The 15,678-nt window shown below is 35.4% G+C and overlaps 1 protein-coding gene across 2 annotated transcripts in view; it reads left to right on the forward strand.

The window, feature by feature from the left end:
• LOC123694172 (protein N-terminal asparagine amidohydrolase) overlaps positions 1-15,678 on the forward strand; it is an 86,752-nt gene that overhangs the window by 39,254 nt on the left and 31,820 nt on the right. Inside the window, exon 1 of one of the 2 annotated variants that reach the window (XM_045639514.1) lies at positions 13,075-13,234. The exons of the other annotated variant lie outside the window; for it this stretch is intronic. The gene's annotated coding sequence lies outside the window, so the exon portion shown is untranslated. Of the gene's footprint in view, positions 1-13,074; positions 13,235-15,678 lie in introns of those variants that run through there. 2 annotated transcript variants of the gene reach the window in all.

A 15,678-nucleotide genomic window follows, 5' to 3' on the forward strand; every position in this document is an offset into this window, starting at 1 on the left:
AAACGTGTTAATCAAGATTGTTTATTGATTTTAGATTTTAATACTTTTATCCTGTCTGGATTTATAAATGTTCACACGTTTGGTTAATAATATTACGTTGTCTTTAACGCCTACGCTTCGTGTGTTTGATGAGGAAAATAATTCTTTTGCAATACTCAAAGTTAGGTACGATCGTCATGTCGTAAGAACACAAATCCACTTGTTGTATAAGTGTAATCTTTATTATTCAATCCAGAATGTATAATAAGTTTAGCAATATTTTTAGTGTATCCTACTAATATTATAAATGCGAAAGTTTGTATGGATGTATGGATGTTTGTTACTCTTTCACGTAAAAACTACTGAACCGATTACAATGAAATTTAGCACACATATAGAGGGTAACTTGGATTAACACATAGAATAGTTTTTATCCCGGAAATCCCACGGGAACGGGAACTATGCGGTTTTCTTTGCAAACGCGGGCGAAGCCGCGGGCGGAAATCTAGTCAATAATAAACACGAATGTCTCATTTTATATCTCGGCTGCATAACGTTATGTTCTTCAAAACAAGTTGAACTTTTTTCACATTTTTTGCATCATTCAATGTTATAAATATCTATTCTAATCTAATACATATTTTTGTATGAATCATGATCAAAACTAGCACGACTGTGTTAGGTCCAAACTGCAATTCTATTTAAAAATGATGTTCCCAGAGGCCCAACGCTTGGTTAAGATAAATGAGAGCAATTTGTTTCAGCTGATTGGGCTATTGGAGGGATGTATCTTGTTTGATTGTTTTCTCGAACCCTTCCAACTTCTGCGGATAAATGAAAACCATCATCTATCACTGCATCCAATCTTGCTTGTGGTCTTTTGATGGGTGCGTTGAATCTGGGATAGAAGGCCTTTATAGATAGAAGGTAAACGGATGAAGGAATAGATAAATCAATAGGATCCCATGATCCACGGTAACTTACGACATTACTAAAATAAATATTACTTTAGTAAAAAGTAACAGTTGTTCAATTCTGGACCTTTTATTTTTCACGCATGAAATACAGATGTATAGATGGAGCACCAAGTACTAAGATTTTTATATTTACGTTTCTATACATATTAGTGATTGGTTCGGATACCAATTGTGAATTGTGGCAAAACAGGGTAAAAAGTCGGCTTTTTACCCTGTTTTGCCACAATTCCCGTAGATAACATAAAATTATATCTCATCAATTGAGCTGTTTCCCCGCTTATATGTCTTTTCATTCACACAATTCTCATATTTTACACGCATAAACAGATAATTGGATATGCGTCAAGCGTGTCGCACTAATGTCGTCATATGTTAGCTGCGTGGTGCCGGGGCAGGTGTCATTATGCCAATCTCGACAATTGAGCCTGACTGCCTGAGCTACACATCGTTATGACCACAGATACTATACCTGTGACTACACTAGGTTGATCTATGAGCTCAGCTTATGAGATTGTGGGTGACGGGGTAGTCATGCTCTTTTCTTGTGCTTATGAAAGTAATGCACGAAATAGAAGATTTTTCTCGATGGTTTAGGGTTGCTACTACATTTGTTTCAAAATCGTGAACATTCTGTCATCCATATGTGATAATTTTTGTTTATTTAATTTTGTCTTTTATATATAATATTAATGTAGTTTTTGCTAAAACAAAACTGGCCAACTTGGCTGTTACCTATAATAATTTACAAAACGATTATTGATCACTGTTTTCAATTTGCAACGAAAACAATCTATCCGAGTAAACTATTACTTAGCACTCAATATACGAGGTATCACATTCGCATTTGATTAAGAACGGCCTAATGAAATTAATCACCGTTGTGTAGCGCCTCTTGACAAATGACCGCGTATAATTTCACACGCCATTATAACAGCGCACGTAATAGGGTTGCCACACGTTATATACATAGTAGAATTTGTATTAGACGTTACACATCCCGTAAAATTAGAAAAAGTTAGATCAAAATCAAGTCAACATATTTTGCATACTAGGGGTGCAGTGTTTCATTTTGAAATATGTACATTGTTTGAGCTACTAATCAGAATGTGGTAAAAAGGTTTTGGTAAAAAAGCTAACATTCCTTAAGCATATTTATTTGTCATTTATCCAAATCTGATCTTCTTATTCATATTCTTTTGTTGTTATACCAACAGAGAACGTAGCAGACCTAAGAATAATCTCCAGCATCTGCACCGCAATTATGCTAACACACTTTCCAGAGAGCTGGTGAGGCTCAGATCATAATGGGCTTCGTATATTTCAAACTGGCGGGGAAACAAGATCGTCGCCAGGCGCGGCCACACCGCCGATAAATCTGCCGCACTTAACTTCCAAACGGTAAATAACTATGGGATTTCCGTGTGCGAGAGCGCGATGCGCCCGAGCATAAATCTATGTCCGTATTGTGATATTGTGTTGCCAGTATGCGACGCCCGGGTGGCTGGCCGTCACATAAATACACGCGTCTCTGCTGCTCAATGTCTGCCCTCTGCTCGCTATATCACGCGCGCCAGTTTGTCGATTTGGAGCTCGGACGTGTTTCTATTGTAACGAGATGGGTTTGTGGTTCGGGTGCTTGTTTGTTTGTTAGCTATTTGATGAGTTGCTAGGCTGTTTTCAGTCTATAAATTTTGACACCCTTGAATTGAAATTTGGATATGTTCAGGATAAATGAAGAAATATAACACAGTAGTTAAGTTAAGCGACTACCCTCATATTTTTAGGACGACATTATTATAGCAACTCATCCACATAAAATGTATGATAGTATGTATAACATGTTAAATTCCTTTATAATAATAATAATTTCTTTCTATTGAATGTGTGTGCAGGAAAAACATGATGTTACTGGCTCGGTTAATCAGCAAACAATAGTTTGAAACTGTTCGATAAAACTTGCCGGTCGCTGGTCCGCAATTGTTATTGTTTTTCTCTCTCCTCAAACCAAATAGCACCAGATTGTGGTGGACATAACTAGCGCGAAGCGTCGATCCTTCGAGCCGTCCCGAGCGAGTTTCGCACGTACTAATAGGGCGGGTGTAGGATCGCGATCGTACACGTGTAGGGATGAAATTACCATTATTATCGATCATCTCGCGGCGTCCTAACGATCCTCAAGGTGCCTGCGCCGGCTTATCCGTGCACACCTCCCGTTATGTTATTGCCATTTACTTTGAATTTATTTTATCAAAGCGTCCGCGTCGAGCGGGACGGACCCCGTTTGACAATAATTGCCACTTGGTTTTGTGAATTTTCCACATATTGGCAAAGGATCCGTACATGCGTGTGAGATTTGATGATTATGTACATAGCGAATGGTTCGTCATAGGATCTTAATTTGATTCCACAATTTTAAAGATACGTAGCTGCTTGTTGCTGCTTTCATGACATAATTTATTGAATTTGTTTTAATAAATAATGAATTAATAGGACATAATTAGTATTTTTTTAAATGCACCAATGAATAATATATTAATTGCATTTTCTTGATTAAATATAGGCACATAATCATTAGGTAGATATAGCTCTAAAATACGATCTAAATCTAAGTTCTTCCCTATACTTACATTTTCTGTAAAATTAATAAAATAGCGAAAACAATTTAATGTTACCTCAACTGCATGTTATAAATTACACTATCATCTTTAGAATAAAGCGTCTCGCTTATTACTAGCATTGGAATAGGGCATGAATTTTCTGCACCTCAAATTGGTAGTTATCGCTGTTTCGCCCTTTTGAGATTACACGGTGCTAGATCTAGGCCATGGATGGTTTTGCCAATTATTGCATATTAACTAAATTGATTTCGACGCTCATATTTTATTAAACGGCAACACAACGTGCTCATAGGTGCCGTATGATTAATGCTCACTCTCAAGAGTCGTCGCTCGTTGCGCGCGAATTATTAAGATCGCTTTGTTATTTTGTCAGTGCGATGTTAATTTTATTTAGTGGCCGTGAAATTGGACGCCGTTCTGTTTTGCACATTGCGAGATAATTTGCATTGAAAACTTCAATAACATTTGTCTCGATGCGCTTGGCTTTTATTGTCTACGCTTAAGATATTGCGCTCATCGGTCTGAAATATTGCAAATCTATCTATTAACGACCTTTTGCTTTTATGCTTATCTATCGTGGATTTCTATCTGTGTTTCTTGTAAATTGTCAATGCTCTGTTGAATGTTTTGACGAAATTTATGTGGGCAATGATTATTCAGAGTACTCTGCGATAGCGTCAATTTATGTCCATCCAAAAGGTGTCCAGAGAAAATTTGCAGTTATTTGCAGCAATGTTAATTAATATGTTTTCTTTGTAAGATAAAGCAATGTTTTGTTGCTCTATTAGCGTTAGTGTCCGCATATTAAATAATGCCCGTATCGTCCAGCCACATCTTACTACTTCATTAACATATCAACACACTCGTGTTCTCAGGTCTCAAATCAGTTAGTAGTATTTATGTTATTGATATGGCGGCGGCGGAGTGGGTAACGTAAATCCCAGTTTATCAGGATTCCACTAGGCCGTTGTTTCAGGAATTGCAGCCTCGAGGCTGTGTAACTGATCGCAGGTACGAATTATTTTGCACGCGCTTATCGTGCACTACATGGCTACTCGTTGCAGGCTCTACTAGACCACGACTAATTTAAATTATGCAATGGAAGTCCCTTTGGAAATTTATACGGTACACGCAGGTTGTAGCCCATTAACCTATCTTCTTTTGTTAATTAGTGCAATAATTATAATAAGGGACTTAACGATTTTTTGTGAGTGTAGGATGTATGAGATCAGACTAATCGATAGTGTTCTATTTAATGTTCTTGAACAAGAATTTCATTTCAGCAAAGCTCAATACGTGCACGCGAATGCCATTCCAAATTATTCCATATTATTAAAGCAATTGTATTATTGGTTTTCTCTACAATTAAGAAAAATTAGTTACTTAAAGTTATTGCATTGTGTCTTTTATAAACTTATCCATTCATATTAAGACTAGGAAGCATAACAATTTCAATTCCTCATATATCAAATTCTACTCCATAAATTGTCCTTAGAACTTCCATATTACATGTCCCTTCGGTGAAATTATCTCTTTCACTTCTAAGCTTCAACTCATGAGTCACCAGCAAGCAGCAACAATATTAATATGGTACTTTATAGGCTCGAATTTATATTACTTAGGCACTTGATTTCCACATTCTTACGTGTGCAGTTAGCTCGCATATATCTACTATTACTTATATAGGTTTATAGGTAGGTGCAGCTTAGTAGCCCCGCGGCGCTTGATGCAAAAGTAAATAAATGTGACTAGTTTATACACTAACTCATGCAATCCCTTTATTTTACTGCCAATGCTCATCTCTATAGCTGGAGGTCTTTTATTGCTTTGTTTATTGGAGGAAATCGTAACATTAACAAGTAATTTAATGTATTATTGCGGTTGTGTTTTATGACGTTAAGGCGATGGGAGATTTAATTGAACTTTTTCTCAGTTTGAATATTTACGTAACATTAAGAAACTTAAAATCCAAAATAAGTCGTTAAATTCTTCTTGTAACGCATTTTAATTTTGTTCTCCTACTGATTGTTAATTATACATATACTATTTGAAATTACTTCAAATAATTTCGATTTTATATCGTATTAGCTTTCCACCCGCGGCATCGCCCGTGCAGTCAAAGAAAAACCCGCATAGTTCACGTTCCCGTTGGATTTCCGGGATAAATCCTATCCTATGTCCTTTCTCGGGTTTCAAAATATCTCTATACCTACCAAATTTCATGCAAATTGGTTCAGTAGTTAAGGCGTGATTAAGTAACAGACAGACAGACAGTTACTTTCGCATTTATAATATTAGTATGGATTTGTAGCCTAAACATAAACTATATTTTGAGTTATTGATAATCATTATAATCGACAAGTTTATGTTGTATTCCAAAAATAGTTTTGTATACCTAACTAGTTTTCTTCTAAAACGATTCTATCAAACGGTTATGTAATTAAAATAATGGCCAGTGATGTCGCCTCGTGGGAATTGAACAGTACTTTCCGCAAGTGCGAAATGACATTTACAATGGTATAGCCCCGGCAAGTATTCGCTTAATTAGACCGTAAACTCTATTTCTGCATCATTACAGCGCTCTAAGCATTGCCGTGCCAAATACCCAGTTATTTATGTGGATTATTAGTAAATCGCATGCATCGCTTTATAGTAAGAGCTTTATATAAAACTAAATGCGCTCCGCAGTTTCACCCGCGTGGCTCCGTTCCTGTTGATCTTAGCGTGACGATATATAGCCTATAGCCATCCTCGATGAATGGGCTATCTAACACTGAAATAATTTTTCAAATCGGACCAGTAGTTCCTGAGATTAACGCGTTCAAACAAACAAACAAACATACAAACAAAACGAACAAACAAACTCTCCAGCTTTATTATATTAGTATAGATTCGAATTGTACGTGACCGGACTGAGATTTTGAAAGATGGAATCGATGCCGATTTAGGTTTATGTTATTGGCCAAGCTATACGTCAGAATTAATAGTGTAATTGCATTTGACGGCTGGATTAAATAAATGTTGGTATTATATCTAACAAGCGGGTAAATCGTGGTGCTCTTTCTCGCAATTTAGATACTTGATATTAAAGTGTGGCTTGATAAGTTGGTTGGAACTTTTACTATTACGGTGCGCTCTTTATATTTCTCAGGGAGATCAAATATTCTGTTTGATAAGAGAGTTTATCGAATTCTTGTATATATGCCAACTGTAAAAGCATGCTCTTGAATTTCAGTAAGAAATATTCACGTTTTATGTTCGTGTATATGAAAGCACGCTTCAAAATTGCCTCTAATACCATGTCTGTCGAAATCAAATGTTATTGATATATTCTCACTTTCTTCTGGATTTATTATGGTCCATGTTGAACTCATAGAAACTTTCGTTTTCGTCGCAAATCAAACAGCAGCCCAAAGAATCATCAAGAAAATTTACCACCTCATTCAACGTTAATTGCTTTACCTAAAAAGTCGCGTACACCAACATCGTCAAGCGCCTTATTAAACGAATTCCCACTAACAGGAGATTAATGCCCAAATCCGTCGTATCGCGTGCGACTCGGACTTTCACAGACGAGATTGGTGGTGATAAAAGCTATTGGTGTCAACTCAGATTGTGGGGCGTAGCTGAAAGCGCATGTAGTGCCTATCGCAGACACGGGCTATGGGCTAAGCAAATACCGTGGTGTGGTGTATGGGCGATGTCGCTTCTGTTGTAGGTCTGTTTGGATTTGGATATAGGAGATGTAGGAACAGGGAGTCTTTATATGACAGTGTAGCTGATATCAGAATGATATTGCATACGACTTCTCGTCGTCATTCTATTAGAATTGGATTTGGTCTAAAACAGTTAAGCAGTGTGTGTTTATTTATTTAAGGACATGTTCACAATCGTAAAACTAAGCTTTTAAGGGCCGATTTTTCAATCCCGAGATAAACAGTCTAATAACTACCCATCGAATAGATTTGTTCAATTGTTTATCTAACTCATAACGGCTCGCCTATTTTTCAATCGTGATTTATTTGATGAATAACTATCTGACCAAATATTTCCATATTGGCAGCTCTGCTCTCGGAGTGGCGAAACAAACATATTAAATTAGTCAGGTTAGAGCGGGATAGAGTCAACTCTTGCAATTTGTCAACAACCGTCATTAAGACTCACGTCAGGAGTGCATTTTAAGTTTATCTTGTGTTCTATGATTGTTGATTATTGTTTTGATTCGAGTAAAGAGTTTTGATTAAAATTGTGTTTAAATTTATATATTTTACGATGGAAACGACATAAAGGCAGCGTTCGGCAAATTTTCAATGGCATGGTCATCAATACTACCAAAAACATCAATTTCAATATGATTTTAGTTGATAATAATTATATAGAAAGAGGCTTATACCCGGCGCGGCCTAAGATGATCCCTATGACAGTTCGTCTTAGTGATTGCTCGTATGATGGATCGTGTCGATACTTTACTATTTTATAGGCAAAGGCGTGGTTTGCATTCAGCCACGTCGGTAAACATGTTTTTACAAATATTATAAAATGAATTTTTAACGTCTATTATGTAAACGAAACGGTAAGTAAAACGAAAGTTTTCCAAAACATAAAAATGCACCTTATCATTTTCTCGTAATTTTTAACCCGTTTAACACAGTGTATATTATTTTATCATGAAAATGGAATCCCCCATTTAATTTTTCTATAACTTATATTATCATAGGTAAGTAAATTAACGCGAACGGAAATTAATTAATTAATTATGCTGCGATCTTCTGTTCCATTCAATAGTGAATGAACTATAGCTTAAGCATGGAAAAAATGTGAACTCGTTTCCATTATCGAAATTTGTTTATCGATACTTTCCGCACTAGTCGATAAATGCCAACGATGTAAGTTTTGAAGGACGTAAACGTAAAGTCAGATTGATATAATTTCTCGTAAATGTTAAGAATTGTTATAATGCCAACGGAATATCATTGTAATAGCATAAAGCTACGTAAAAATTAATAAATGCCATTTTTAGACGCCTCCAATACGTTTCTAATTTAATGGTGACGCCATTACAAGTTTGTCTCTTGAGAATAACTGTCAGTGTCATAGGGATCATCTTAGGCCGCGCCGGGTATAATTGTTAATAATTCTATGCTCTATGTTATTACATACGAAAATATCCCAAATATGACGCGTCAGTTGTCAAATCAAACGCCTATTCGTCGAATAGCGCGCTATCTGGCCGTTGGAGCGGCAGATAGATTTATTCCTCAAGTAACGTAGTTATTCGATAGATAATTCCTATTCGTCTATTGAAAAATTGAATATTTTGTTAACTGAAGAATAAAGTCTATCTAGCTCTTTATCTGGGCATTGAAAAATCGGCCCTAAGTCAGATAGTCGTCAATAGTAATTATCGCGTCTAACTTCATTTTATGTAACCAATGTAATGCATTTGAATATTAATCTGTACGCTGATAATTTAGTTTTAATACCTGGTAATTATAAACTAATATAAAGATAAGTCTATAAATGGACACCTGCGTTGAAAATTCTGCGAATAAATTTTAAAAGCTTGTTTCTTATTTAAAGTATTTGTCCCTCGTTTTTTAAATCCATTAAAATTCCATTCCATTCCTTTCCATTATGTAATTTAGATTTTTGCAGATGTTAAAACTATGCTATGCCATGGACACTATTCGAATGTATTCTAAGCAGTGCAATTATTGTGTGATAATTGTTTTTTTTAATTGGAATGTTGTGTTAAAATAGTTCAGATAAAATAAAGAGTCTGGTCGGAACTTTTTCTCAAATATAATAATTGATAGTCATTTAATAAATGGAAAAAAGATGTTAAATAATAATAATATAATAGACTCCCATTCTCCGTGGGAGTGGACCAATTCTGCCCACGCTAGTTATTGCAAAGGAATCCGCAATAGGACTATCAACATAGGTATTCTTAGATATTAAACAGAATATGTAAGAGAGTGAAGAACGTATCCTGGGTAGGTAGGTACTAGGTAGTGAAGGATACTGCGTAATTGAGTAGGCTCATTACTCTAATTAATTACATAGGTACCACGCACGACGTATTTTTTTTAGTTACAAAATTTTAACTGGGGTACACTCCCACTAAGTTAATGGTTGTCAACGTGTCAGGGCTCAAGGATTTGGCATGATTAGGTTCTAGCCCGCGCCGTGTTCTAGCTTTCCGCTCTTCACCTACACCGCGCCTTACCTTTCACCGTCTAGAGATATTGGCCGTGCAGCCGGGATCCCTGCGCCTCATTACCATATACTGCGCCCGTGACAGCATCGCAATTAACTATCTGTTTATTGTTGTTGAATTATAAACGACGTCGCATGATATCACTCCCGTGTGCAATAGAAAGCTAGCTCAGTCTACCTTTTGAATTATTGTTGTATTCAATTTATGTTCGGGTCGGTTATGTGTGCCTGGTAGCTGCGGCGTGATAGAATCAATATTTTAAGGTCGCTATTATGGTGATATCCGGTGGTAATAAATGTAAAGACATTGCTATGAAATATACAGTCATATTGTAGACGATAACTGTAAGTCTGTCATGTATTTATGGCGTAACCTGAATATCTATTTTATTAACTGTGAGTTGTATTATAGTGCATTAATCAGTATATAAATATCGATTTTAACAGGACGACATAGATATTATGTCGATTTTAGGTTTTGTACTGTGCATAATGCATATACCCTGGAGGCAATTATTGTGATCTGTCCAATCCAAAAGCAATTATTTCATCAATCCCTCTATCCTCTGTTTAATACTAATACAAATCTCAAGCAATTAATTAATATATAAATAGTTTTGACATCGCATAAATCCAGCGAGCGTTATCTCCAATTTACGTCGTCAGATCGACGGATCAAACATGCAACCTTTCACGATGTTTACACACAACCTTTCATACGTTCTGGTTTAAGTACAACGCGAAACTGATTTTGCTAAATACCGCCTCTAATGAGAAATGTCGTCGAGTTAATCTCATTTATCTAATGTGTCATAGAAACTAAATGTTAGCCGCTTTTGGGACGTCACGATCGGAGGGATCCGTGTTATTATGATGCAGGACAGATTTTGTGAGTATCGTTGTAAGGTAAATTTGATTAGTGCTATATGTTGGCTAAATGTGTGAGAATTTTATAGACTAATTCTTGGGACGCGCTCGTGACCTAATTCATGGCAAATTCTATAAATTTTTTTTTAGATTTGTTTTAATTGATCCTTTGATTCCTTTCTCGTTTTAAAATTCTATCTGAAAAATTGCATCTTGTTTGAAAAGTTGTTTCACTGTTAGATTTCCCCACTTAAAAAAAGGAGATCTTTTGTTTGATTTGTTTCCATATTTCATTTGTAAGAAATTAACAAACACAATTACTCAATGAAGTAAAAACCTTATCAAGAATTCGTTCATTGATATATTAGAATAACTAAACCGGACGTAATAAGACTTCGATAACGCATTATCAGTGAGAGAGATTCAAAGTTTATGTGTCACGAGGAGATTTATCGAAATATCTTAATTAAGTAATTAACACATAAACGCGTGTTGCGTTTCTTGTCCAATAGCTTCGGGCGAAATTTTAAGAATAAATTATGATGCCATCGACTATAGCGTTGATAAATTACTTTGGAATTGTGGTTGGAACTCGAGGTTTGACTTTTGTAATATGGATGTTATTGTAAAGATTACCTTGCTGGGTTAGTGGTTTGCGATTGTTCATCAATCCTATCCTGCTTCTATCCTTCTTTTGGAAGTAACACCGGGCTAGTTTACATACATTTGACAATATGTATAGTGCCGATTGAGTCTAAAAGATAAAAATAAGAACAAACCCATATTGATATCAAATAAGTGGAATCTTGAGTGTGATCTCAGTTCTCAGTAAAAATCTATACAACAAATTGGCGTGATAGAAAATCATTGTTGAAGTGAAAGTTATTTGTCTTATCTGCGGTTTTCAAACGTGTTCAATATCTTCCTCCTTGAAGCGAGTGCTGACGCTCAGTAATCAACAACAACACAAAAAATACGGATAATTTTTTTTGTCCTATTAAAGCGAAACTTGACGGCGTGAATATCGTCACAGTTTAGTTTAAACCCTACGTATAGATAACAATCGTCACTTCATTTATCCTTAAGAGATAAAAATTAATATACTTTAACAAAACAGGAAGACACGCTTAAACTCATGAATTTTTTGTATTGTCACCGATCCTTGATAAGTGTTACTTTTAAGTTTTAATTTAGTAGAGTTTGACTTAAATCTTTTCGTTTGAAGCGGATCAAAATCGAGTCTAAAAGTCGGGTTACAAAAAAATTAAAATAATACAGATGAAGCTAATAAAAGCATGTTAAAAACTGTAACTAGCTACAGAACGAAACTGCACGTAATATTTCGTTGAATATCAGCCGGTGCATTACTCTTGTTGACATCTTAATAACGCCTCTCCGGCAACACGAATTGTGGATTTATAGCAACACGACAGACATTCCTCAAGCAGCTAATCATTTCAGACTTGAAGTGTTATTGTTTGGAACTTGGAAGGATTCGTCTTAATGTATAACGTCTTTTGTAGAGCGTGAGTACAATGATATATGAAGACGGACGGTGTATACTCTTTGTATAGGAATTATTAGAATGGACAAAACTATGGAAAACAACAGATTCGTAGGTAAAAACAAGAGATTGTTTTTGTTTGTTTATTAAAAGTAAGTCGTGAAGTAGTTCAATGTTACTATTATAAAGTAAACAACTGAAGATATTAATTAAATTGTTTTTAGCATCGCTAGATCAGCACTATCAGCTGCGAATGTAATTATAAATAAATAGCTCTTCTCTTAAAATACACCACGATAAAATAACAGGATACAAGTATTATTTTCAATATTTATAAACATTCCACACCACGTTATTGCCGATAAGGGAATGTGGAGCTTTGGAAATTATTACTTCTCAATTATAATGTACCGCGAGATAAGATATCACATGACGAACCGAATATATGCAATTGTGTAAACATATCACTGTCGGTATATAAAAATAAGAAATCTTCGAAAGCAATAAAGTCGGTTATAAACAAAAAACGCGATACGTTATCTACGAAGCCATAGTTTTTACGACTCGTCTGTTATATTTTTGTCATTATGCTAAGCACTTACACCCCGCATCAAGATAAGCAGATGAGAGACGCTCATATAACTTGATTAGCCTGTCATATGGGGCTTATCGGCCATCATCGGCGCTCAGCTATAAATTTGAACCGTCAAAACGTAAAATTAATGGCGCGCCGAATAACAATTAACAGCGTATGAATTGGACAATATTTTGCATAACACGTGACAGTGAGGCGTGTTCCAATATCTTGAGCATATATTCTTGATACACCTGCGAGGCTCCGCCCACAAGATTAGCCCCCCGCGCACCTTTCACCCTCTTGTCTTTGGGTTCCTCCGACCTCCGTCCTCGCCATCAAGAGACCATTCCTCGTTCAGACACCGTGGGCGGTGGTTGTGTTGTTGCACTGGTGTTTTTAAAGTGTCGTGTGTTGACTGTTGACTTTAGTGAATAATGAACCATAGTTGTAGTTGCTATTGACTTTAATTATTGCTGCTACCGGAACGGAATATGTAAGTTTTTTTGGTTTATTATTTTAAATTATTAAATATTATCTGTATTTTTTATTCAATATTTAATGTAAACCTCGATACTCGAAGCATAAAGTTTTCAACTTGTTGCCGCAAAGTAGGCGGTTATGTCATAAAAGTATCCGCGCACGCGCAAAAACTTTCAGTTTCAATAATGTGTTTTACCAGGATTATTAATTTAAAATAATATGGCTTTTCGTTCTTATAATAATATTCAGAATTCTCAAAGTAATATATAATAAGATATTATAATTTATAGCTAACTAGCTCCGCGGTCGGTAGCTTATAATTATGCCGTTGTTCCTTTTATAGTCGTAAGACAATGTCATAATTTTCGCATGCTATCTTTATGACAAAATATAATGAGTCTGGTCCGTTCTTAGTTGTTACCAGAATCTTTACCTATCTTTTATATTTTTGTCCACATAGTACGTTTGTACCTACATACAAAAAATAACCCGTAGTTAAAATAATTGACACAGCCCAACTGCTAATAAGTTCCATACAATTTAAAATCATAATACCTATGATAAGAAAAACATAATAAAAATCTAATATTTACAATTGATCACTATATCACATGACACAAAGGTGAACAAATGAATATATAAAACAAAGTAGACTTTATCGGCATATTCCCTGTTCAAAAGATCCCTTATTAAAATTTAAAATTATCAAGAAGCTAAAAATTATACATGAAACGTTATCTTTAGTATCCTTTTTGGAAGTCGGTTAAAAAGCGGCCGAAACGGAGTACGATCCAGAAAATACACCACTGCTGTTCAAACGGTGACTCCTAAAAGTGAGAATCGCGATGTCCCAAATGATAGTGCTGTGGAAACTATGCGAACACCGCGAGAATAAAGCATTGTTCATTAACAATGACCCGGCGACAACCGAATTACGAATCGGCATGCTGCTCGCGTGTTTATCTTATTTTTATACGAATAACGGCACATTATGTTTAGAGATTCGGGTTTTACGCAATTAAGCTTTCGTGTCTATAAAATACGCTACTTTCATTAAAATAACTGATCTAGCGTCTACTAGAAAGTATAGTACACTGTTTTTCGTATGAGGACAATAAGATGGTGCGTAGAGCAAAGGTAATTAAGAATTTTTGGAACTGCTCATGCTCATTATTGTAGTGACGAAAAAGTGCGTAGAAAATAAGAAAGTTTTCATAATAGAAAATTTGAATGGCTTATTTACGTAATACAGTATTGTATGAATGTTCGTCTTTCAAAAATGTTTAAAAGACAAGTGATAACTGCGTTAAAAACAACCGACTTCAAACTTGCACTTGCAAAATTTACAAATATCTACAGACAAAAATGCTCATAAAATAAAAACTACTGGGCCTATCCGAATAAAATTTTTATGGGACCAATTCGACACCATCCCGCATCGAACAAAAAAAGAATCACGTAAATCGGTTCAGAAACCTCGGAGTAATCGGTGTACATACATAAAAAAAACATACCGGCCAAATTGATAACCTCCTCCTTTTTTGTATGAAAAAAGTAAAACTCTTGCCTGTCCGTAATTGCGTCATTGCATCCTTTTCCGCTCAACATGTCAAGTCTAGGTCATCAGGAAGTTATTTGAAAATCATTTACAAAATTATTTCCCCAAAAATACAAAGTTAACTTATTAAGCAATAAGAAGTTTTATTTTGGAATCACTACAAAATATTGTAGTAAACATACTGTTGCACATGAAGTTGAATCGAGAGCAGTAAATTAGAAGACATTGGGTGCCCCGTGGCGCCCACGCGGGTGACTCCTTAATGAGATATGATGATCTAGCCGGCGTGATAATGTGCGAATTGGGGTACATTACGTGAAACTAGATCTTGATTCTATTGACTCAAATTCGCTTTTACCTTAAACTCTAATCCTCATGACTCAATAGTAATAGGCCTATCACATAAACTTTGTTAGACAACAAATTTAGTAAGACAGAATGCGTAATTAGCTAGCTACATTTTAGTCACAACTATAAGTTATTTCTATATTCCGTTGGCAGTTCATTTGTGCTGGTTAATAATTGCTTTATGGTGATGTCTATTTTCTAATTTATGCAGTCAAAGTGTGTTTAAATTCTGAGAGTAAGATAATGAATATGATCTTCATAATGCAGAGTTAGGTTTGCGATGAAAAAAAATATGTTTAATATTACATAAGAAACATAATATGCAGGAATATTCCGTCAGTCTATTCGTGTGGTTAAATTCAAAAATTGCATAATATGCCTCCGATGCTGCGTGATTATCAGCGATTATAAAATTTTACAGCCCAGCCACTTCAGTCCGAATACGTTCGTGTTAAACAGCAAATTAATTAATAGCAGCATACAATAAATTAACACGTTTTTAATTAAGCTCGTTCATTATCACTTGGTAAGCGGGTTGTATTCCACCACTA

Source organism: Colias croceus, chromosome 9 (assembly GCF_905220415.1).
Source record: "Colias croceus chromosome 9, ilColCroc2.1".
In the NCBI taxonomy this organism is placed as follows: domain Eukaryota; kingdom Metazoa; phylum Arthropoda; class Insecta; order Lepidoptera; family Pieridae; genus Colias; species Colias croceus.